The sequence below is a fragment of the Oryctolagus cuniculus genome, chromosome 5, assembly GCF_964237555.1.
Source record: "Oryctolagus cuniculus chromosome 5, mOryCun1.1, whole genome shotgun sequence".
NCBI lineage: Eukaryota > Metazoa > Chordata > Mammalia > Lagomorpha > Leporidae > Oryctolagus > Oryctolagus cuniculus.
Window position 1 is genome coordinate 53,325,756 of NC_091436.1, and position 23,559 is coordinate 53,349,314.

General features: G+C 38.4%; 1 long non-coding RNA gene across 1 annotated transcript in view; it reads right to left on the reverse strand.

Moving 5' to 3' along the window:
- LOC108175389 (uncharacterized) overlaps positions 1 to 23,559 on the reverse strand; it is a 51,364-nt gene that overhangs the window by 21,970 nt on the left and 5,835 nt on the right. Inside the window, exon 2 of the long non-coding RNA XR_517984.4 lies at positions 6,701 to 6,862. This is a non-coding gene — a long non-coding RNA (uncharacterized lncRNA). The remainder of the gene's footprint in view (positions 1 to 6,700; positions 6,863 to 23,559) is intronic.

The window sequence follows — 23,559 nt, forward strand, 5'->3', positions numbered from 1 at the left end:
AGAGATTCAGGGGTCAGGTTCAATTTTCTCATTTTTCTTAATGTAAAGAGAACAGATTTCATGTATCTCATAGGTACAATTGTAGATAATCATACTTCCTTCCCTCCCACTTTCCTTACCTCAATACCCCTACTTCCTTCTTTTCTTTTTGTGTTTAATTTGTGCAAAAACATAATTTTAATCCCTTTTATGATCACAATCTTAATGCACCACTAACCATAATATTCAACTAAAATGCAAGTATAAAATAGAAATTCCATAGGAGTATAAACAAGGGCTAAAAACAATAATCATATCACAAGATGTCTCTTTGATTTCTATCCTTTTTTTATTCTATATAAATTACAAAATATCAGAAAATATAAAATATTTGTCTTTTGAAAGCTGGCTTATGTCACTAATCATAATGGTTTCTAGTTGCATCTATTTTGTTATTTGTCATGTAAGATCCCAGTTCACAAAGAGGGAATGCATCCAACAGAGGACTCAGCAAAAATCCCACTGAAATTTAAGCTTTGGCTTCTCCCAGGCATTTGGTGTTCCTCATGCCAAGGAACAGCAGAAAAGAGGAGGAGCTGTTATCCTGGCAGGCATAATTTACTTTCATGAATACTGTAATCTACCCTGGGAATTTACCGGGAGGAAGTTAAGCTGCTGCTGCACAGTGATCGCAGAGAAGAATATATTTGGCATCCCAGAGATCCCCTTAGGTTAAGTGTATTTGGGTACTCTTTGCCTAATTTTGACAATAATGAACAAATGCAATAACCTCAGATACCCATAACTTAAGGATTTGCCATTTCCCTCCAGGTAAATAAAGACGAGAAAAAGGAAGACGAAGAGGAAACTAAAAAGTAGGTATTAGAGGAAGAAGTTATGAGTATCATTTGTTGCTCACAGAACAACTGCATCAGAAAGGGCTATAGCTGGCCCACAGTCTTTCTCTTTGTTTCTACCAGGAAAAGAGCCCTCCAGAAAAAAGTCCTCCAGCAAAAGGGCCCTCCAGAAAAGGATCCTCCAGGAAAAGAGCTCTACAAATGAGCAGAGGAGCACTCTCAGGACTAATGGGAAAAAATGAATATATGTGGTGCAAGTTCCTGTTCAGGAGAGAGGGGCTTATCCCCTGCAGCTGCTGAAAGTACTGCCAGTTGATGGCCCTTAGCCCTCTCCATCAGCCATCCTTGGAAACTGGCTTCAGCTGAAAAGAACCTTTGGTCTTCTTCCCGGGGACTGTATCCAGTGGTTGTTTGATACAAGGGAGAAAAGAGATTCTAACTCCTGGCCCCTCTGTCCCAACTTATGACAACCATGAAGGGTCACCCAAGGTTTAGCTGTCTCTGTAGAGAGAACTATGTTGTGACTATTAATACAGCCAACTTCTCCCCCTTGCCCAGGCCTGCTTCCTGTTAATAAACTTTTGCACAGTAATATCTATCTCATAGTTTATTTCTTGAGGAATCTGATCATTCAAATATACATGGTAACTTCTTTCATGTATTCATTCAAAATTCTTTACTGAATATATTAAATGTGCCAATTCTGCTTTAGGTCCATATAGGTAAACAAGTCAGACAAGACCTCTGCTATCACAGAACTTAATTTTTTTTCTTTCTTTCTTTTTTTTTTTTTTTTTTTTTTTTTTTTTTTTTTTTTTTTTTTTTTTTTTTTTTTTTGACACGCAGAGTTAGACAGTGAGAGAGAGGGACAGAGAGAAAGGTCTTCCTTTTCCGTTGGTTCACCCCCCAAGTGGCAGCGCGTTGCAGCTGGCGCACTGCGCTGATCCAAATCCTGGAGCCAGGTGCTTCCTCCTGGTCTCCCATGTGGGTGCAGGGCCATCCTCCACTGCCTTCCCGGGCCACAGCAGAGAGCTGGACTGGAAGAGGAGCAACCGGGATAGAATCCGGCACCCCAACCAGGACTAGAACCCAGGGTGCCAGCTCCACAGGTGGAGGATTAGCCTAGTGAGTCGTGGCGCTGGCCAGAACTTATGTTTCTAGAGCCAGGAGATGAATAACAAGTAAGTAAACCAATAATATAAAAGGACTCTCAAATAGTAATTGGTTCTATAGAGAGAAGTAAAATTGTGTGATGTGACAGAGATTTAATGACTACTTTTAAAGGCTCATTTAAAGAGTTGCCATCAAAGTTGAGACCTTAACATTTGGGTATCAGCCTTTTGGAGAAGGGAGCTTTCCAGGCAGAGAAAATGACTGTAAATCACAAAGTCTGAAATGGATTTCTGTGGTCAAGGATCAGAAAGACCAGTGTGGCTAAATCTTAATGATACTGGCAAAGAATGAAACACATGACAACCAAAGATAAATAAGACATAGGGAATGTAGGAAATTTGAGAAGAGAGAATAAACAATAAAATAGTGTATTTGGAGAGTAGAAAATTTTAAAAATTCTAGTTAAATACTGTACAATTAATTGGTACAATATTTACACTTGAGATAGGTGGGTCACAGTTTTAAAGTAAGTGAGATGAGTTTTCTGTTATTTTCACAGCAATATTTAGCTGTTGATGCAGGAAAGAAATGGGTAGATAGGATTACTTGTTTTAGACTTTTGGCACAGCAGACTGATGGAAGGAGAGCAAGTGTGGGAATTAAAGATTTTCTCATGGGAGAGCTAGAATTTAAGCTGGTGAGAGTAACATAAAGTTGTTTTACCCGTTGAAAAAATGGTAGATTTAGTGGATTGGGGATCTAAATGAGAACAAGGGGTCAGTTGAGTAGGAGTTCTAGTGTAGGAGAGTTGGAATGACAGGCATGGAGGTACATAGTTGGTATATTTGAAATGGATGTTTTGGAGATCTTGTTTCATTGGTGATGGCAATGTCAAAGATATGACTCTAGAGTGGATGGCTTGGATAGAGAGAAAGAAAGAAATATCTTTGCAAGTCAGAAGATGGAGAGAAATTAGCAAATTGCACTGATTATTCACGTGGGTGTGACATCACTGATAATGGAAGTCACTGAGTCAGATAATGCAGTCAAATTAAATAAGGGAGAGTAACTAAGTGTTACTACTTACAACTAAAGGGGTAGTCTACCACAGTCTGATGACATATATTTTAAATTAGATTTTTTTTTACCAATCTACGCATTTTGTTTGATTTTTTAAAATATAATTTAGTTTTTGAAATGTTTTAACTTTTATGCAATTTCCACACACTTGCATATGATTTCCATTTACATTAACACTGTCAATTTGTATGGTACATTTGCTATAATTAATTCCAATATTGATATATTATTAACTAAAATCCATACTACATTGATTACCTTAAATTTTTTAAAAAAATTATTTATTTATTTGAAAAGCAGAGTTACAGAGATAGAGAGAGGGAGAGATTTCCATCTGCTGATTCACTCCCCCAAACGGCTGCAATGAGTTAGGCTGATCTGAAGCTATGAGCCAGGAGTTTCCTCTGAGTTTCCCACATGGCTGCGGGGGTCCAAGGACTTGGACTATCTTCTGCTGCTTACCCAGGCATATTAACAGGGAGTTGGATTGGAAGTGGAGCAGCTGGGACTTGAACCAGCATCCATATGGAATGCTGACTCCACAGGCAACAGTTTTACCTGCTATGCCACAGTGTTGGCCCCAGATTACCTTAGTTTTTACCTAATACCTTTTTTTCTTCCAGGATTCCATCCAGTGTGTCATATTATACTAGTTGTCATGTCTCCTTAGGCTCATCTAGACTGATAATTTGTCAAACTTTTCTTATTTTTTATGATCTTGACAATTTTGGGGGAGAGTACTGAATGACTACTATTAGAATTTTTCTTGGCTACACTGGAGTTATGGGTGTATAGGAGGAAGACCTCTGAGATAAACTGTTACGATCATCACATGGTATCAAGAGTACATACCATCAACAGGATAAATCCATTAATGCTAGTCAGGGTTACATTGCTAAGGTGTATGATTTCTCACAATTTTCTACTGTAAAGTTACTCATTTCTCTCCTTGCTATATTGTTCTCTTTGGGTGGAAGTCACTATGTAGAGCTTTCACTTTAAGGAATAGAAAATAATGCAGTCTCTCCCTGAGGGTTTAGTATCTTCATAGATTTTTGGAGTTATTCTGCATGGGAGATTTGTTTCCTCTTCCCTATTTATTAATTTAATTAATCATTTTTTCAAAGTCATTATGGGTTTGTGAGCACCTTAATGGAGATAGAAATAGTTGCATGCAGAATTTGTTATACAAATATGTGTAAATTCCCTCAGCTTTTACTCTTACATATTCCACTCATTTCAAAATTATTTAGATAACACCTTTCTACTCACTCCCTTCCATGAGGTGATTTCATATTTCTGTAATACAAATGAATTCTATTGTCACACTCTGTATTCTTCCCATGAAATTATTAACCTCCAAAACGTTTTATAAAAATTTGCATATATTAAGGCCAAGTATTTTTTTGGTAAAGTTTATGAAATTTGACAAAGTATATTGTCAAAATTATAGTATCATACAAAGAAATTTCACTATATTCTAAAAATTTTGTTTCTTTCATATTCAACTCTTTCTCTATCCACAAACCCCAGCAGGTATCTTTATCAATTGTATAATTTTGCCTTTTCCAGAGTGTCATGTAATTGAAATTCTATAGCAAGCTGTTATGTAAGATTAGCTTCTTTAACTTAGCAGCATACATTTACATTTCCTTTATGTCTTTCTGTTACTTGATGGATCATTTATTTATTTATTTGAAAGGCAGAGTTACAGAGAGAGGGAGAGACAGAGACAGGGAGACAGAGAGAGAGAGAGAGAGAGAGAGAGAGAGAGAGGCCTTCCATCCGCTGGTTCATTCCCCAAGTGGCTGCAATGGTTGGGGCTGGGCCGATCTGAAGCTGAAGCCAGGAGCCAGGAACCTTTTCTGGCATCCCACACGGGTATAGGGGCTCAAGGACTTGGGCCATCTTCTGCTGCTTTCTCAGGCCTTAGCAGAGAGCTGAATGGGAAATGGAGTAGGCAGGATTCCAACTGGCACCCATATGGAATGCATGCACTGCAGTGGACAGCTTTATCCTCTGTACCACAACACTGCCCCCATCTTTTGATTTTTTTTAAACAGTGCATTTTATTCACAGTGGAATCTTTTAATTTGAATAAAGTTTAATATCATTTTTTAGTGGACTATACTTTTGTGAGTTCTATCTAACAATTCCACATCAGACCTCAAGTCACCAAGATGTTCTCCTATATTTTATCTATACATTTTATAATTTTATATTGCATTTTATAATTAGTTCTATAATCTATTTCAAGTTATTTTTTGTTAAAAGTTTAAGGACTTTGTGACAATTTACTTTTTAGCAGATGGATTGTTTAAGCTGCATGCGTCAAAAAAAAAATCAAACCGTTCTTTCTTTGGTAAATTTCCTTAGCTGCTTTGTCAAAGATCAGTCTGCTATATTTGTATAGGTCTGTTTCTAGACTACTCTGTTTCATTGACCTATGTGTCTTCTTTCACAAATACTATATAGTCTTGATAACTGTAGCTTTATAACAAGTCTTGACATTGAATAGTGTCAGTCTTTTTCAACATTGTGCTAGCTATTTTGGGTCTTTTTTTTTTTTTTCATAAACTTCAGAATGAGTCTGTTGGTATTCACAAAATAATTTTTAAAAGTTTTTAAAAAATCAAAAAATCAATCAAACAAGCAAGCAAACTGAACTAATGGAGAAACAGAGATATTACTGGAACGAAATGTGAGGAGAAGGTATTGTATTATTTAGCATAGCTGTAAATTGGTGATGCTAATTTAAAAAGTGGGAAACTTTGTGTAAGATGAAGAGTTCAGTTGCTAGAATGATTTCTTGAAATAAATGAAGAAGATAGGCTTTGGAGAAGTGGAATGATTTGTCATAGAAAGGAGCATGGATAACTCATTCACAGTAAGAACTGGAAAGACAAAAGATATGAGCACATATGCAAATAGGTGGATTGATGTTGTGATGGGATCTTCAGAAATTCTCATCTGACGTTCTTGGTCTTCTTACAAAATGGAACCAAGGTCAGTAGCTAAATGTGAGGAAAGAACAGACGTGTGAAAAAACATCCGGAAGGGACCATTATGGGATGAACAAGGGAAACAAGTGTTCGTGAGAAGGAGTCTAAGGACCCACTTGAGATAAGTGGGCATGAACTTCAAGGGAGATTTTTCCTAGGGACCGTTAGATGATGATATAGCTATGAGAAGTCTTTTCTATTATTGGAACTATGGCCCAAACTAATTTGCAATAAAGATAGACTAACACAGGAAATTAAAATTACTTTGATGAAGAGAAGCAAAGGTAAATATGTCAACAGATGCTTACTATGCATTTGTTTTGTGCTTGGCCTTGTGACTTAAAAAAGTTCATTGCTTAACTTCAAGAAATGACTAGGCTTAATGAGACGCTCAGAGTAAAACATAGGAGAGATCAGACACTGTTACCACTAAAACAGTAACTCCAAGGTAATATTTACTAATTTGTTCAATATATAGTATGGAAAGTGTTATGGGTTCTGAAAAAGACCAATTTACTCAATGGAAGAAGCAATTTTCTGTGTTTTTTTTTTTTTTTTGTGGAAACTGTATACCACATGGTTTAGCAAACTATAACGAATTGTACTATGAATTGCATAATGACTTGTACAGGCAGCTGTTGGAATTAAGATTTGGTGTTCTTCACTTACCAGCACTGTGAGCAAACTACTTAATATTTCTGCACTTCAGTTTCTTCATGTATAAAAAGATGACAATTTATTTGCCATATGACAATTTATTCTCAGAGAGTTTGCATTTTGAAGATAGAGCTGGCTTCTTTGTAACCTGCAGAGGAAGCCATGTTTCCTGACCTAAGTAAAAAGGAAAATACAAGTTTACCAGGAGGCTTCTTGAAATCATAATACTAAAGGAATAAGCGCAAGTTGGGCAGGAACCAAAGGGCACTCCAGGAACTAGCCAGCAGAACCACATGGTCTGTTTGTGTTGTATGTACAGCACAGCAATTGTAAACAACTACCACTGTCAAATCCCATGGCTGTAATGATATGGTTAGTCTATTCACTTAAAGTCTGAATGTAGGAATGTTGGACTGGTTAAATTCTGGTCTTAAGCACACACTTTGGCTGTCAGATAATAGAAAATAGGAAACTCTATTTTTTTATCCTTCATTTTTCTAAAGATTCATACAGTGAGAGATTTCTCCAAATAAGAAAGTGATTTGCTTGGGTACCTGAGTGAAGAACATCTCAAATATGGTTGAATACAAGTTCCTTGTATTCACTTCTGCCACAGAGAGGAGCCAGAACCACCAAGGAAGAACTACATTTACAGGAGATTTACCAAGGAAAAACTTCAGAAAGCAAGTGATGGGATGGGGCTGGCATTGTGGTACAGTGGGTTAAGTTGCTGGTTGTGATGCCAGCATCCCGTATCTGAGTGCCAGTTGGAATTCTGGCTACTCTGCTTCCCATCCACCTTCCTCCTAATGCACCTATGCAAGCAACAGATGACAGCCCAAGTGTTTGGGCATGTGCCACCTATGTTGGAGACTGGGATGAAGTTGTTAGCTCCTGGCATTGGCCCAGCCCAGACTTGCCTATTGAGGCCATTTTGGGGAGTGAACCAGCAGATGGAAGACATCTCTTTCTCTCTCTCTCTCTCTCTCTCTCTCTCTCTCTCTCTCTCTCTCCCCTCTGCTCCCCCTGTTTGTCTTCCATCACTGTCATTATGCCTTTCAAATAAATAAATGAACAGATAAATATGTCTTTAAAAAGAAGCAATGAGGAACACAAACAATAGAGACTCGAAAAGCTAGAACAAAGGAGGAACAAAATATCCCGCCACTGCTACCTTGACTCCTGGTTAAAGAACTCCAACTTACTGGGGAAAAGGAAGTAAGAAAGCTCAGTAACCCTAACCATTGCTGTAGGCTGGCAGCCCTAATTATGGGAGTATCACACAGTCATCAAAGGCTTTCAAGCCAGTGTGGAAATCATGTGGGAAGCTGACTGAGGTCCAAGTGACTGCTTTTCCCTAGAAAAGGAACCCACATTGCTCTCTCACAAGCCCCAGATCTGAGCTGCTACAGCACAGACACTAATAGATTCCATTCTGTTTTAGGGGCCAGTAGGCAGAAGTCCTCAGAACCAGTGACCTTCACAGGGTTCTGCGAATTGCTATGCATAAGTCCTGGAGTCATGCTTGCTCATTCTGTAGGATCTGAGGAAGTTAATCTCTGCTTCCTGGGGTCAACTCTGATAAGCAACTGATATCCATGCCATGGCGAGACCTAAGGGAGTCCCCCTCCACATCTCACTGCTCAGGGCTCTGGATGGTTTGGGCACAAGCCTGCAGTCATCCTTGCAAGCCAGTAGGATGTAGGATTCTGTGCCCTGCAATTTCTGGGCTGTGCTCCAGGTCCACAGCTGCCAGTGTGCAACCTGCATTTGCCCAGTGAGACCTGGATAATGACTCCATGATTATGATTATCGGTCCTCGAAAACTCAGGGAACCTCCACTCACCCCATGGGATGTGGTTAAGATCCCTTCCAGATCCAACAGTTTTGGGTTTATGACCATAAAACCTACCATATCCTGAAACTTAATTTTATCAGTTGGAAGAGGTTTTTGGTGGCGTGTTCACCAAAATCATATCATCTGCAAACATGGTTATCTTTACATTCTCTTTTTCAACTTGGAGGACTTCTATTTATTTCTCTTCCATAATTTTTCTTGTTAAGGTTTACAATACTGTGTAGAGTAAGAATAACGATGGTGGGCATCTTTGCCTTGTTTTAGATCTTAGTGAAAAATTTTTCAGCTTTTCCCTTTAAACATGATAGTGACAGGTTGTTTGTTGTTTATATCCTTTATTATTTTGAAGCATATTCATTCTGCAGCTTAATTGTTGCGAGGTTTTATCATGAGGGGATCTTGAATCTTATCAAAGATTAAACTTTCTCTGACTCTACTGAGATCTTTATTCCTAGGCCAAACATCTGCCCCAACTTTTGACTAAGAAACTTAATCCACCTATGTTCAATGTTAATATTTATAGGTAAAAACTAACTCCTGTCATTTCATTTATTGCTTACTTACTGTTTTATATGTTCTTTGTTTCTTTCTTCCTCTTTTATTTTTTATTATGTTTTGTAGTTTTCTGTCTTGGTAAAGCTTAAGTCTCTTTCTCTTTTGTGTAATCAGCTGTGTTGGTAGTTTTGTATTTTCATGTGTTTTAATAATAGTTGTTCTATTCCTTCTACTTTTGTTTTTAAAGATTTACAGAGAGAGGTAGAGACAGAGAGAGAGGTCTTCCATCCGCTGATTCATTCCCCAGTTGGCTTCAACAGCCAATCCAAAACCAGGAGCCAGGAGCTTCTTCCGGATCTCCCACGCAGGTGCAGGGGCCCAAGGACTTGGGCTATCCTCTACTGCTTTCCCAGGCCATAGCAGAGAGCTGGATTGGAAGAGGAGCAGCCAGGACTAGAACCAGCGCCAATATGGGATGCAGGTGCCTCAGGCCAGGACTTTAACCTTATACGCACCACAGTGCCAGCCCCATATTCCTTCTACTTTTAATGTAGGACTCCCCTAAGCATTTTTTATAAGACTGGTCTGATGATGACTTGACATCTTAAGATTTGAATATTGTTTATTGTCCTGGCCAATACTACTGCAGAATAGTAGTCTTTCCACTTTCTACTTGTTGAATTCTTTAGTGGATGATTGAGACTGTGATTATAAAGTAAATTGAAAGTATATTATCACAAAATTTAAATGAAAAAATAAAAGGAGGTAGAAGCAGGGAAAAAGGTAGGGAGAAATGGTGAGAAGTAACATTATGTGCTTACAATTGTATATATACTATACTTGAGATCTGCTCTCTTTATATAAATAAAAATAAATAAATAACTAAAAAAAGGAAAAAATTCCCTGTTTTTGCTCATATGGAAAAAAACAAGTTTCTCCTTCATTTATAAAGGATAGTTTTGCTGAGTAAGTATTCTTTGTTGACAGTTTTTTTCCTTCAAAACCTTGAATATATCATCCCATCCTCTTCTGACCTGTAAGGTTACTTTCTGAGAAGTCTGATAATTAGTCTAATGGAGTTTCTTTCAACCTGATGTTTTTCTCTCATTGTCTTTAGTATCTTCTCTTTCTCTTTCACTTTTGACAATTTGGCCTAAATATGTTTTGGAGAATATCGTTTTTGGTTCAATCTGATTGCCATTCTTTGGACTTCTTTTGTGTAGAATTCCATATCTCTTTCAAGAGTTGGGAAGCTTTTGGCTATTATTTCATTAAATAGTTCCTTAATGGCTTTTTTCTTCTCTTCTCCTTTTGATATCTCCATAATGCAAATATTTGTTCACTTAATGTTATTACATAAGTCTCATAATCTTTCTTCATTCTCTAATTATTTTTTTCTTTATTTTTGTCTGAACGGGATATTTCAAAAGACTCAGTCCAAGATTATAAATTCTTTCTGGATCTATACTAAATTTTATTTTTTATTTCATTGGTTGAAGTTTTCAGCTCCAAAATTTGTGATTTATTCTTTTGAAAATACTTCTCTTTGTTGAAATTTTTCATTATTATTAGACATTGTTTTCTTCATTTCTTTGAATTGTCTATACTTATTATCTTGCTTCTATTGAGTTTCCTTGGATCATTAACTTTCATTGGAAAGGAGTTTTTAATTGAGATGGACATGAAGTGTCAGCTGGATGGTGGCTTTGGCTTTGATTCTGGGTGAAGCAAGAAGTGTTAACTCCAAAAGATTTTTTTTTAGCAGTAATCAGTGTCACTGTGTCTATGTGTTACAGTGTCTATAAATGTCACAATTGTCTAGTTGCAACTGTTTATGGAGGTATTGGTATGACTTTTTAGTGAATTTAGGCTTCCAAAAGTGTGTCCTCATACCCCACAGAATTGAGTTCTTATAACACTATAGTTTAATGATAGCAGCCACATTCCTGTTGCTGTGAGACATAAAGAAGACTATACATAGTCTGAGAAAATAAGAGAGGAACACCAAGGTTCTAATCATTAAGTGATGACAAATAGGAGAAAAAGTTTATTGCACCAATTTAATCAGTGTGAACTGTATGCATGTAAAAAGTCACATGTACTAACATGTATAATTATTAATAAAAATTTGTTTTAAATATAAATTTAAGCCATATCAGGAAAATATAAAAAAGTAGTGATGAATAAATAAATAACTAAATCTCACAAATTGCCATTACCATCTAAAATACACTTGCTTTGCCCATGTTTTTAATTCCATAAAGGAAATTATCACAGTTACTATAGTGTCATATGCTCCTCACTCCCCTAAGTGAAACAACTCTAAAAGACATGCATCTCCAAGATCTTGGGATGATATCCACTTATCTTGAGTTCTGTCTCATCCTGTCTTAATATCCTGCAAATTAAGAAATGAAATATAAACTCAACAACCTGTATATGAATGAAATTGACACTTTGAGATTTGGTGATTGTTTGTAATCTTGTCTATACTCTTGAGGAACACTGATTTTTATGCTTACTATTTACTAGATTTTTTATTTAGTGGAGACTTGTGATTATAAAGTAAACTGAAAGTATGTCATTGTAAAAATTAAAAGAAAAATAAGAAAGGAAGGAAGGAGGGTAAGATTGAGAGAGGGAGAGAGGGTAAGGTGGGAAGTGAAACTATATATATGAAATACTATAAATTTTTTCCTTTACATGAATAAAAATAAAAATAAAATAAAAAACCAAACCAAAAACTCAACAACCTGCACTCTAAAAACAAGAGGGGGTAATAATAAGCCTGAAAAGATAAATTCATTGAATAAATAAATATATTTAATAAATAAAAATACATAAACATACTGCAAAGAAGCATATAGGTAGAAACTATAGCCCTAATAGGACCATCAGTTCAAAACTATCATTTGTCTACTACCATTGAGATTTGTTTCCCATCAGTTAATATTTGGGTAGTTGCTGACCTTTCTCTTCTAGGTGATCAATCATCATACATCTGAGCCTTTGGTGATTCTTTTTTATTATTATTATTATTTTTTGACAGGCAGAGTGGACAGTGAGAGAGAGAGAGACAGAGAGAAAGGTCTTCCTTTGCTGTTGGTTCACCCTCCAATGGCCGCCGCGGCTGGCACACTGTGGCCGGCGCACCGCGCTGATCTGATGGCAGGAGCCAGGTACTTATCCTGGTCTCCCATGTGGTGTAGGGCCCAAGTACATGGGCCATCCTCCACTGCACTCCCTGGCCACAGTAGAGAGCTGGCCTGGAAGAGGGGCAACCAGGAGAGAATCCGGCGCCCCGACCGGGACTAGAACCTGGTGTGCCAGCGCCACAAGGCAGAGGATTAGCCTAGTGAGCCGTGGCACCGGCCCCTTTGATGATTCTATCTTCATGTCCTTACCAGTCACCATTTCTAGGTGCCATTCATCTCTCTGCTGTCATCAGGAGAAAGCAATCATATTTCTTGATAATTAGGATCAACCAAATCTATTTGCACAATACTGTGCCTGCCTTTTTATTCCTGACCTATTTACCCAGTGTCATGAGAAGACAGAAAAAGCCAGCTGGAAGTCTCACATTCTTGTTAAGTAGAATTATTTTTTAGTCCCTTAGTGTAAACATCTGTTTTTTAAATCTATATAACACCATAGACATGAAGTTAGGGTATCAAAAATGTTGATGGATTGACCATTAGGTTTATTCTTGAGGGTTGTTATTCCTACTCTACCATGAGTTTTTGATTTATGTACTCTGACTGTGGGAGAACAAGAAGTATTTGTTCTACTTAATACTTTTGGTTGAATACTGTAATCAATACACAATTCTTCTTAAGTGCTGAAACAACTGAAAAGTGATCGCTGTTAAATATAAGAGTGGGAATAAGAGAGGGAAGAGATGTGCAATTCGGGACATGCTCAAGCTGACTTACCTCAAATGGTAGAGTTAGAAACATACCAGGGGATTCCAATTCAATCCCATCGAGGTGGCATGTACCAATGCCATCTCACTAGTCCCAGTGATCAATTTCTGTTCACAATTGATCGTAATGATAGGACTAAGAACCAAAGGGATCACATAAACAAGAATAGTGTCTGCAAATTCTAGCTGATAGAATAAAAAAGGGAGAGAATGGTCCAACATGGGAAGTGAGATACACAGCAGACCCATAGAATGGCAAATGTCCTAACAGCACTCTGGCCTCATAATCAGCCCTTAAGGCATGCAGATCCGGCTGAAATGCCCATGAGAGTATTTCAGGCATGGAAAGGAAAGCCAAGGCACTCTGGGAAAAAAAAACCTAAATGAAAGATCTCCACGAGTGAGATCCCAGTGGAAAGAATGGGTCATCAAAGAAGGAGGTACCTTTCTCTGAAGGGAGGAGAGAACTTCCACTTTGACCATTGCCTTGTCTAAAAATGATCAGAGTCAGTGAACCCAGGGGGCTACCATAGCCTTGGCAGCTCATGACAAGCCTAGGGTGATTACTGATGCCATAAACAAGAGTGTCAATTTGTTAAGTCAACAACAGGAGTCACTGTGCACTTACTCCTCATGTAGGATCTTTGTCCTTAGTGTGCTGTACATTGAGATTTAATGCTATAACTAGTACTCAAACAGTATTTTTCACTTTATGTTTTTGTGCAGGAGCAAACTGTTGAAATCTTTACTTAATGTATGCTAAACTGATCTTCTGTATATAAAGAGAATCAAAAATGAATTTTGACATGAATGGAAGGGGAGAGGGAGTGGATAAGGGGAGGGTTGCGGGTTGGAGGGATGTTATGGGGGGGAAGTCATTGTAATCAATATTCTGTACTTTGGAAATTTATATTCATTAAATAAAAGTTAAAAAAAAAGAAAAAAAGAAAAAAGAAGAAGTATATACTGTATTTTCCTGTGGCATAATCAATCAAAGAGTATTTTTGCATGAGGTCACATGAGAGAATACCTGTATCCAATAGGATACTGATAATCTCACAAGATATATGCTAAAAGGCAAAAGAAATTATTTCAATAGATAATTCCTCCACTTTTTAAGGGTAGTTGCTTCTGGGTGGCCTACTTCATAATATGATGAATGAATTCCACGGACATTGGGCTATTTCTATCCCTCATTCACTGTAAATTTTGAATGGGCAGCCATGGTGATACATAGCAATACTGGAAATGCACAGATATAAAACTGTTAGAAAATGAAGGATCAAGAATGTAAATCCAGGCCGGTGCCTTGGCTCACTTGGCTAATCCTCTGCCTGCGGCGCCGGCACCCTGGGTTCCAGTCCTGGTTGGGGCACCAGATTCTGTCCTGGTTGCTCCTCTTCCAGTCCAGCTCTCTGCTGTGCCCTGGGAGGGCAGTGGAGGATGGCCCAAGTGCTTGGGCCCTGCACCCACATGCGAGACCAGGAGGAAGCACCTGGCTCCTGGCTTCAGATTGGCACAGCGCGCTGGCCGTGGTGGCCATTTGGGGGGTGAACCAATGGAAAGGAAGACCTTTCTCTCTGTCTCTCTCTCTCTCTCACTGTTTAACTCTGCCTGTAAAAAAAAGAATGTAAATCCATATCCTAAGAATATATTTCTTTCAATGAGGACAAATTGCTATCTTTGAGCACATTTGGGGCACAAAATTGGATACCTGCAGCATTTGTAGTCAGTAAAATGTACTCAACTTTCCATAAAGGAACTAAATGATCATCTCTAGCTTGACATCAGAGTGGGGATGCTTACTGTTGGAAATTTAGCACTCATCAGGGCCATATATAATCATCCTCAGGAGGGTTAAGTCCATATAATTGGACCTGTGGCCAGTATACATATGATCCTATTGATCTCCAAGATAGCAACAGAAGATACTGACATGAAGAGGGTGAGTCATCCTACCTGATATAATAACATTTGGAGACCTCAATAGAGAAGGACTTTTATGAGCATTTACCTGAGCAATTATATCCAAAACATGATTTCCCTTCTTTTATCTACAACAGTTCACCACATTACTCATGAAGGGCTTTAGTATCATAGATGTTCAGTTTGGCTGATTTAAGTATATTTTACAGAGGCTTAATAAATACATCTGTAGATATCTTTGTTCTTTTATTTAATGGACCTATAGGACTTCCCTAGTAGACCAAAGATGTTGGGGCTGGCACTGTGGCATAGTGGGTAAAGCTGCTGCCTGCAGTGCTGGCATCCCATATGGGCACCAGTTCAAGACCTAGCTGCTCCACTTCCAATCAAGCTCTCTGCTATGGCCTTGGAAAGCAGTACAAGATGACCCAAGTCCTTGGGTCCCTGCACTCACGTGCGAGACTCAGAAGAAGCTCCTGGCTCCTGGCTTCAGATTGGCACAGTTCTGGCTGTTGCAGCCAATTGAGGAGTGAACTCGCTCGCTCTCTCTTGCTCTGTCTCTCCCTCTCCTTCTCTCTCTGTGTAACTATTTCAAATAAATAAATAAATAAATATTTTTTTTAAAAAAGTCTTTGATTTAATAACAGACTTTCTAGGAATTCATGGATGTTAACAACTAAAAAGATTTAAAATAATATTGGAGGGGCCAGCATTGTGGCACAGCAGGTAAAACCGCTACCTACAATGCCAGCATCCAATGTGGGTGTCAATTTGTGTCCCAGCTGCTCTACTTTCTATCCAGCTTCCTGCTAATGAGCCTGGGAAAAGCAGCAGAAGATGGCCCATGAGGTTGGGCCCCTGCCATTCAAGTAGGAGACCTGGATAAAACTCCTTGCTCCTGGGCCAGCCCTGGCTGTTGTGCCTCATCTGGGAAATGAACCAGATAATGGAAGATCTCTCTCTCTCTCTCTCTCCCTGACTTTCAAATAAATAAATCTTTTAAAAATAAAAAGAAAGAAAATAACAAGACAGTGGAAAAATTAACTTTATTTGTGTTTGAAAATTCCCTGAGTCAGAGAAATGCCTAATCTGATATCAAAGTTGTATTCAAGAAAGCAGAAACCCTTCTAGGTATTAAAAGCATAAAAATAAACTTTGGAGAAGTACAAAACATGACTTTTGGTTTTAGGGAAAAAACATTCTAGAAGCAAGAAATGGCCACTGCTGCTGCACTGTACTGTTCCTGCTGCTTTAGCTCTCTCCACCCCTGAAGCTGGTGACAGACAGTGGAAGATAATGTTTAGCTTTTGATGAGAATCACATCTGTTAGAACCAACTCACATACTTACCCCAGCTTCTATAGTTTGTCTGCACTGTATTGGAAGAAACAGTGATTTGGAGAAATGCAGATTTTAGCTTTCTGTACTGTCTGAGATAAATGCCTTCTCCATCCTGCATTTGTGTCCTGGTACTCTGACATGCTTCAGTAAACTTCCTTTACCAATGATTTATAGGTAGGTGTGGGCAAATTGAGGTAAGGGAATAGATAAGAGATGGCAGAATAGTGAAGCTCTGGGCATTTATTTCCATAAATTCTTCCCTACAAGGTTGTTGTGAATTGGCTGCATCATCATTTTTATCAAAATCTGAGGCTCCAATTGCTCTTTCTGTCTCTGAGTTCTGGTAACTTCTTCACCTAGTTAGACCTTCATGTTTATGAGTGGAGTAGGATAATAGCAACCAGCTCTTCTTACTAATTTTGTGATATTGTGGTTTTCTTCACATTGTTCATACCTTCCTCCATAATCTCTTTGTTAAATTTTCCTCAATTACTCAGTTTGAATGTGCCATTTATTTCCTCCCTACAAAATGCATACTTCACCCTTTAAATCCAGTTACAGTAAAATAGCATGTGGGTAAAACTAGCATAAGTATTCTACACTTTTGATGTTTTATTCATTCAGCCATATCCTGGAAAAATCAAGAAAATGTTGTCAGAATGGACATGTTATCTTCAATCTTATTGAATGGAGGATGGTGTTTGATATTCTCTTTCTGTAACCTATCTAGAGTTTCTAGAGTTTTTAGACTTTGAATTCCTAATACTCCTTTAGCTACACATATTGGCTACCAGGCAGGCCTAAAGCATTACCTTCAATGGGAAGGCTCTTTCTGAGATACAGTGGGGCCTGGCCTTGGGCAGATGTGGCTGTTAGATGCTAATCTTTTTTTTTTTTTTTTAAGATTTACTTATTTATTTGAAAGTCAGAGTTACACTGAGAGAGAAGGAGAGGCAAAGAGAGAGAGGGAGAGAGGGAGAAAGAGAGGTTCACTCTCTTTCTGGTTCACTCCCCAATTAGCCACAATAGCGGGAGCTGTGCTAATCTGAAGCCAGGACCCAGGAGTTTCTTCCTAGTCTTCCATGTGGGTGCAGGGGTCCAAGGACTTGGGCCATCTTCTACTGCTTTACCAGGCCACGGCAGAGAGCTGGATCAGAAGTGAAGTAGCCGGGGTCTTGAACCAGCGCCCATATGGTATGAGGGCACTGCAGGTGGTAGCTTTACCTGCCACAGTGCCGGCCCCTAGATGCTAATATTTATATAAAATGTACACTAGGTATTAAACTGTCTCTAAGATTTCAACTTGAAAGAGATAAGGAAAAATGACAATTATATAGACAAATGTGAAGACAGTTGTAGAATATGGGTAATATTTTGGAGAAAATATTGCGTAACTTCTGGGGAATCTACTAGGAAATTCTCGTTCTTCCTAAGATTTCTTTTTGGAAATTACAAACAAAGAAATTTTACTACTGTTTTCTAAAAAGTAGAAATTTTTGAAAACAGGTAATTCACTTACTGAACATATTGTTATGCTATGTCTGCTGTATGCAAAATATGTATGGAGTAGAGAATACTGAGAAATATTTTTCCTGAAAACATGGAAATATATAGAATAAAAGGCAATTGATTCTAGAAGAATATGGGTAACACAGACACTAACTTCTTTATGAAAAAGTTTTTATATATTATGTCTAAGGTGTATAATTGCAATGCAGTGATTGTTTTTAACATCACCACACAGCTAACATGGGAGAATAATAATGACAAACAACATGCTCTAAACAATAAGTAAAGAAAACTAGAGAAATTTTCAATATGGCCTTGCTAAAATGTAGTATAACATTTGCCCAATAAAAGATAAAGGTCAATGCTAAATGCTGCTTTGGAAAGAAAATCAAGGAGCACTATCCACCAGAGTTGCTTTGAACAATACTTCTATTAGTAGACTATCACCATATTAAGTGGTTTCCTCCCCCATGCATATTGCCACTGCTGTTAGCAGTCTTAGGTCTTTCATTAAATGAAAACAACAACTTTCAAAAGCAAAAACTGCCTTGAACTTTGAATTTCATCAAATAGGAACTCTTCTTTAAAAAACAAATCTTGTTATTTATATTTGAAGTTCACAACCTAATGTCATAGGGTATGTACAGTTAAAATTGTTACTATAGTGAAGCAGATTAATTCATCTGTCATCTCACAGGTACATTTCTGTCACAAGAGCAGCTCAAATCCACTATTTAGCAAAATCCTATAATGTAATACAATTTATTAACATTAGTCCTCAGGTGGTACATTAGATGCCTAATTTTATTCATCCCATGTATTTCCTATTTTGTTTTCTTTGACTTAATTCTCCCCATTTCCCTGAACTCCCCCACCCCCACTCCAGTTTATAGCAAACAATTTCATTCTCTATGTGTTTGAGCTTTTTCTAAAAAATGTATTCCACAGTGAAATGAGTCTTGCAATATTTTTTGTTTCTGTGTCTGGCTTATTTCACTTAGCATAATGTCTTCCAAGACTGTCCATATTGTGTCAAATGGCAGGATCTCCTTTTTAAAAGCTGTATAATATTCCATATATACATATATATGCATATTGCATATTCATTTGCTATTCATTTACCAATCGATATTTAGATTTTTTCCATATCTTGGTTATTGTGAATAATGCTGCAATGAACATGGATGTGCAGGTTTCTTTAAAGGTGGTGGTTTCATCTCTCTTTGGGCATAACTATATATTCAGAATAGGGACTGTTCGTTTGTATTGTAGTTCTATTTTTAATTGCCTATTTTATTTTATTTTTCATTAATGGCTGTACCAATCTACACTGCCATCAACAATGTATGTGAATTCCTTTTTCTCTACATCCTTACAATAGTTGTTATCTTTTGTCTTTTGGAAAATAACCAAAATAATTTGCTCTTCTCTTATGATTAGTTGTGTTGAGCACCTTTTAAGAAATCTGTTGGCCACTTTTATGTCTTCCTTGGAAAAATGTCAAATGACAACTCGTTTTTTAAAAATTTATTTTATTTATTTGAAAGACAGAGTTACAGAGCAGAGGAAGAAAGCAAGAGAGATCTTGCACCCGCTGGTTCACTCCTCAAATGCCTAAGATGGTCAGGACAAGGCCAAGCTGCAGCCAGGATCCAGGATCTTCTGGGTCTCCTATGGGGGTGTCAGGGGCCTAAGCACTTGGGCCATCTTCTGTTGCTTTCCCAGGCCATTAGAAGGGAGCTGGATCAGAAGTGGAACAACTGGAAGACGGACTGGTGCTCATATGGGATGCTGGTGTCATAGGCAGTACCTTAGCTTGCTACCCAACAATGCCAGGCTCTTAAATGTGTTTCTGGACCCCCTTGGCTTCAACTTCTTGAAGGGAAAAGAGGATGAAGATTCAGATTTGCTAATCAGGTGCTTTTGGATTTTTTTAAGCGTTGTGCAGATATCAGGATGAACATCTGGTCTTAGTTAACCAATTTTGAAAGAGGTCAATATCTCTAAATTTTGGATTTGCCTTCATATTCTCACATCTAGGTTCTATACTTGATTATCTCAACTCCCAAGCTAATCAAGAGATTATCTCCTGAGAGTACTGGGGCTACTCCTGATGAGCTATGGAGAGGGTGCTTGCCACTCTCTTCAGCATTAGGGCAACTTTCTCTGTATCCCCTCTGTCTCCATTAGTATTTTTAGTATACGTTTTAATTTTTAATTTTAAAATTTTATTATTTATACAACATGAACAAATGTCATGTATTTCATATATACATATTTAGGAGCATAGTGATACTCCCACCATCTCCTCCCTTCCATCCATGTTCCCACCCTCCTTCTTTCTTCATTTCATATTTTTCTTTTTTGCAATGACATATTTTCAGTTTATTTTATAATCATAAACTTGAACCTCCACTAAATAAGGAATTCAACAAATAGTAATAAGAAAAACAAAACACTATTCCTCAATAGTAGAGACAAGGACTATAAACAATAATCAAACCTCAAAATGTCAATTTTGATCATATACATTACATTTTTTGTACTCTATTAATTACCACAGATCAGGGAATACATATTTGTCTTTTCAAGACTGTTTTATTACATAAGCATGATGGTTTCAACTTGCATCCATTTGTTGCAAAAGACAGGATATCAGAATCACACTCCACTGAATTTACCTAACACGATTTCAGTTCAGAAATTGGAACACATCTCTAATTACTGTTCTCTACCTCTGACTGTCTGTCAATCTTATTCTTTGATTAAACTTTGATTCTTTTCTCACTTGCTTTCTGGGCCACATTTATGTAAATGCTGTGGTCCTGTTCACCAAATCTGGTTTTTACAAGAAAAGCATCAAGTACCATAATTTCTTTATTCAATCAACAGTTGAGGGCATTTGGGTTGATTCCATATCTTAGCTATTTTGAATTGCTCTGCAATGAACACAGGGGGTAAGATCATTCTTTCAGGTGCTGATTTCTTTGAGTTGGGCAGCATCCTGGAGGTGGGATGGCTAGAGCTTTTTTTCTTCTTCATACTATTTGTTGAACTCTTTTATTTAGTGTAGGATTAACTTTACCATCATTAAGTAAACTGAAAGTAGATCTTTGTAAAAATTAAGAGTGGGGATAGGAGAGTGTCGCTCCCCCTCTTCATGGAGGAACAACACTAAACCCTGCCTAGGCTTCATATCCGAGTCACGGCACCATTATGTCGCTCCCCGTCTTCGTGGAGGAACGACACAGGACCCTGCGTTGTTCTTTCGTCTGCTCGGCCCTCCCCAGGTTTGCTGCTGGTTCTTCCTGGGTTGGCTACCGACCCTTCCACCTCCGTGGAAGGGCGGCTCCCCCTGCCACTTTCCCCACTTCCGCGGGGGAGCAGCACACCGCCGGCCGGCTCTCTCGGGGGCTGCACAGGTGTTCCTTCAGATAGATGTTCCCGGTGCATGTTGTCTCTCTCCTCCTTTATAGTCCTCTTCCGCCAATCCCAACTCTGCTACCCACACGCTGAGTACGCTGCTCTCCTCCAATCAGGAGCAGGTCCTGCTGTTTATTGGTTGAACTGGAGGCAGCTGTGTAGAAGCTGTTTCCTCCTCTCCCAGTGCCATATTGTGGGAGAGCAGATGCATAGAATAAGTCTTAATTCCAGTAACTTAGTCTAGTCCGAGTTGCTCCCAGTTGCTCCCCACAGAGAGGAAAGAGGAAGGAGGGGAGGGTGGGAAATATCACTATGTTCTTAAATCTGTATACATGAAACTTGAATATCTTAAAATTTAAAAAAAGAAAAGAAAACCTCAATGTTGTTAAAAGAGATAATTCCTCATTTGGGGTTATTTAGATACATTCAGAGTGACAATGGTCCTGTCTTTATATCAAAAACAACACCTAAGGTGGCCAAGGCCTTACAAATTCAGTAGAGGCTACCTTCTGAGAAAACTCAATCATCTAGGTAAAAAAAAAAAAAAAATGAGCAGGTCAATCAGACCCTAAATCAAACTGGCTTACCCATGTCAAGAGACACCGGAAAACTGACCAAAACTACTTCCAACCTCACTCATTTGGATAAGTGCAGCTCCAGAAGGCAAACTTTAGCTTAACCCCTTTGAAACGACATATGGGAGATCATTCCCAAAAGATTCAAATTCTTGCCCATCCAGAGTCAGAGTGCTCCATGTCAATCAAACATTAATTAATCTAAGAAAGTAGCAGACACAATCAATAGATAGAAAAGCTGTCTACACCTGTCTACTGACATCAAATTCTACCCGTGTGAACCTGGAGATTTGGTTTACTCTGAGATGGGGAAAAACTGGTCACCATAGAGAAGAAAAAATCAGTTAAATCCTGTTAGGTTAGGGCTCTCCCTGGTATTAACACACATTCCTTTATAAAACTAGAGGGACTTGCAAACTGGAATTACTACACATGGAATCACCACACATAGGAGAACAGCAAAATGAATCAAGACAGACACCTGATGGAGCTCAATTTTCCTGTCATTCTCTTCTGAAGTACCTGTGTTGGTGAACCCATAAGGATAAGTAAACTTTATGGCTCACTATCCTGCTCCACTCCTGTACTTGGAATTGCATTTCTTAACATCTTTGTTAATGGTGTTCAAATGTACACTCACCTGTGCCCCACCTGAGATAACCGTACACAAGTGCTTAAGCTAAAATGACTCATTTCTACCCCCAGTAGAAATACTAAAATTTAAATGGATGGTTTGCTGCAGAATAGGTAGTTAACACAATTCAGATTAATTCCTTTTATAATATTACATAGGATACCATCAGCAACCTGCAGTGAGTAAAGGAAAGCTACCCATTTAATGGAGTTATTTAATCCACTCATAGAAGCCCTAAATTACAAAACATACCAAGAAGGAGGTTCCACACTGTTTTTCTTAAGAAAGATTGATTCTATCTACTGATTCACTCCCAAAATGGTCACAACAACTAAGGCTGAAGCCAGGAACAAGGAACTCCATCCAAGCACAAGTACTTGGGCCATCTTCTGACTTTCCCAGGCACATTATCAGGGGACTGGATTAGAAACAAAGCAGCAAGAATTCTAACCATTGCTGCTGAACCTGCTGCACTCAACAATGGCTTCTCCACACTTTTAACAAGCTTACAACATCCTTTCTTTTAAAGTGCCTAGAATATGAGACATTCAGAAACATGCTTTTCAGCTGGGCAGTTGTCATGGCACACGAACATTGTTCTTTGAACTAAATATTTAATTAGAAACTTCACTTTTGAAAAGATTATAACTTGGGGCCAGCACTGTGGAGCAGTGGGTTAATGCCCTGGCCTGAAACACCGGCATCCCATATGGGTGCCAGTTCAAGACCCGGCTGCTCCACTTCCTGTCCAGCTCTCTGCTATGGCCTGGGAAAGCAGTGGAGGATGGTCCAAGTCCTTGGGCCCCTACACCCAGGTGGGAGACCCAGAGGAAGTGCCTGGCTCCTGGCTTTGGATTGGCACAGCTCCAGCCTTTGGGGCCATTTGGGGAATGAACCATCGGATGGAAGACCCCTCTCTCTCTCTCTCTCTGTCTCTCTCTGTCTCTCTCTGTCTCTCTCTGTGCCTCTCCTCTCTCCATGTAACTCTCACTTTCAAATAAATAAATAAATCTTTTTAAAAAAGAAAAAATTATAACTTAACTACTCATGCCTCACCCCAGAAATGTCACTCTGGTTTACTACAAAGGACTCAGGAACAGGAAATCTGCAGTGCCACTAAAATTACAGACCTGGATTGTAATAACACTGAGGAAGTTGAAATTGTGATGGGAATAAATTGCCTCACCTA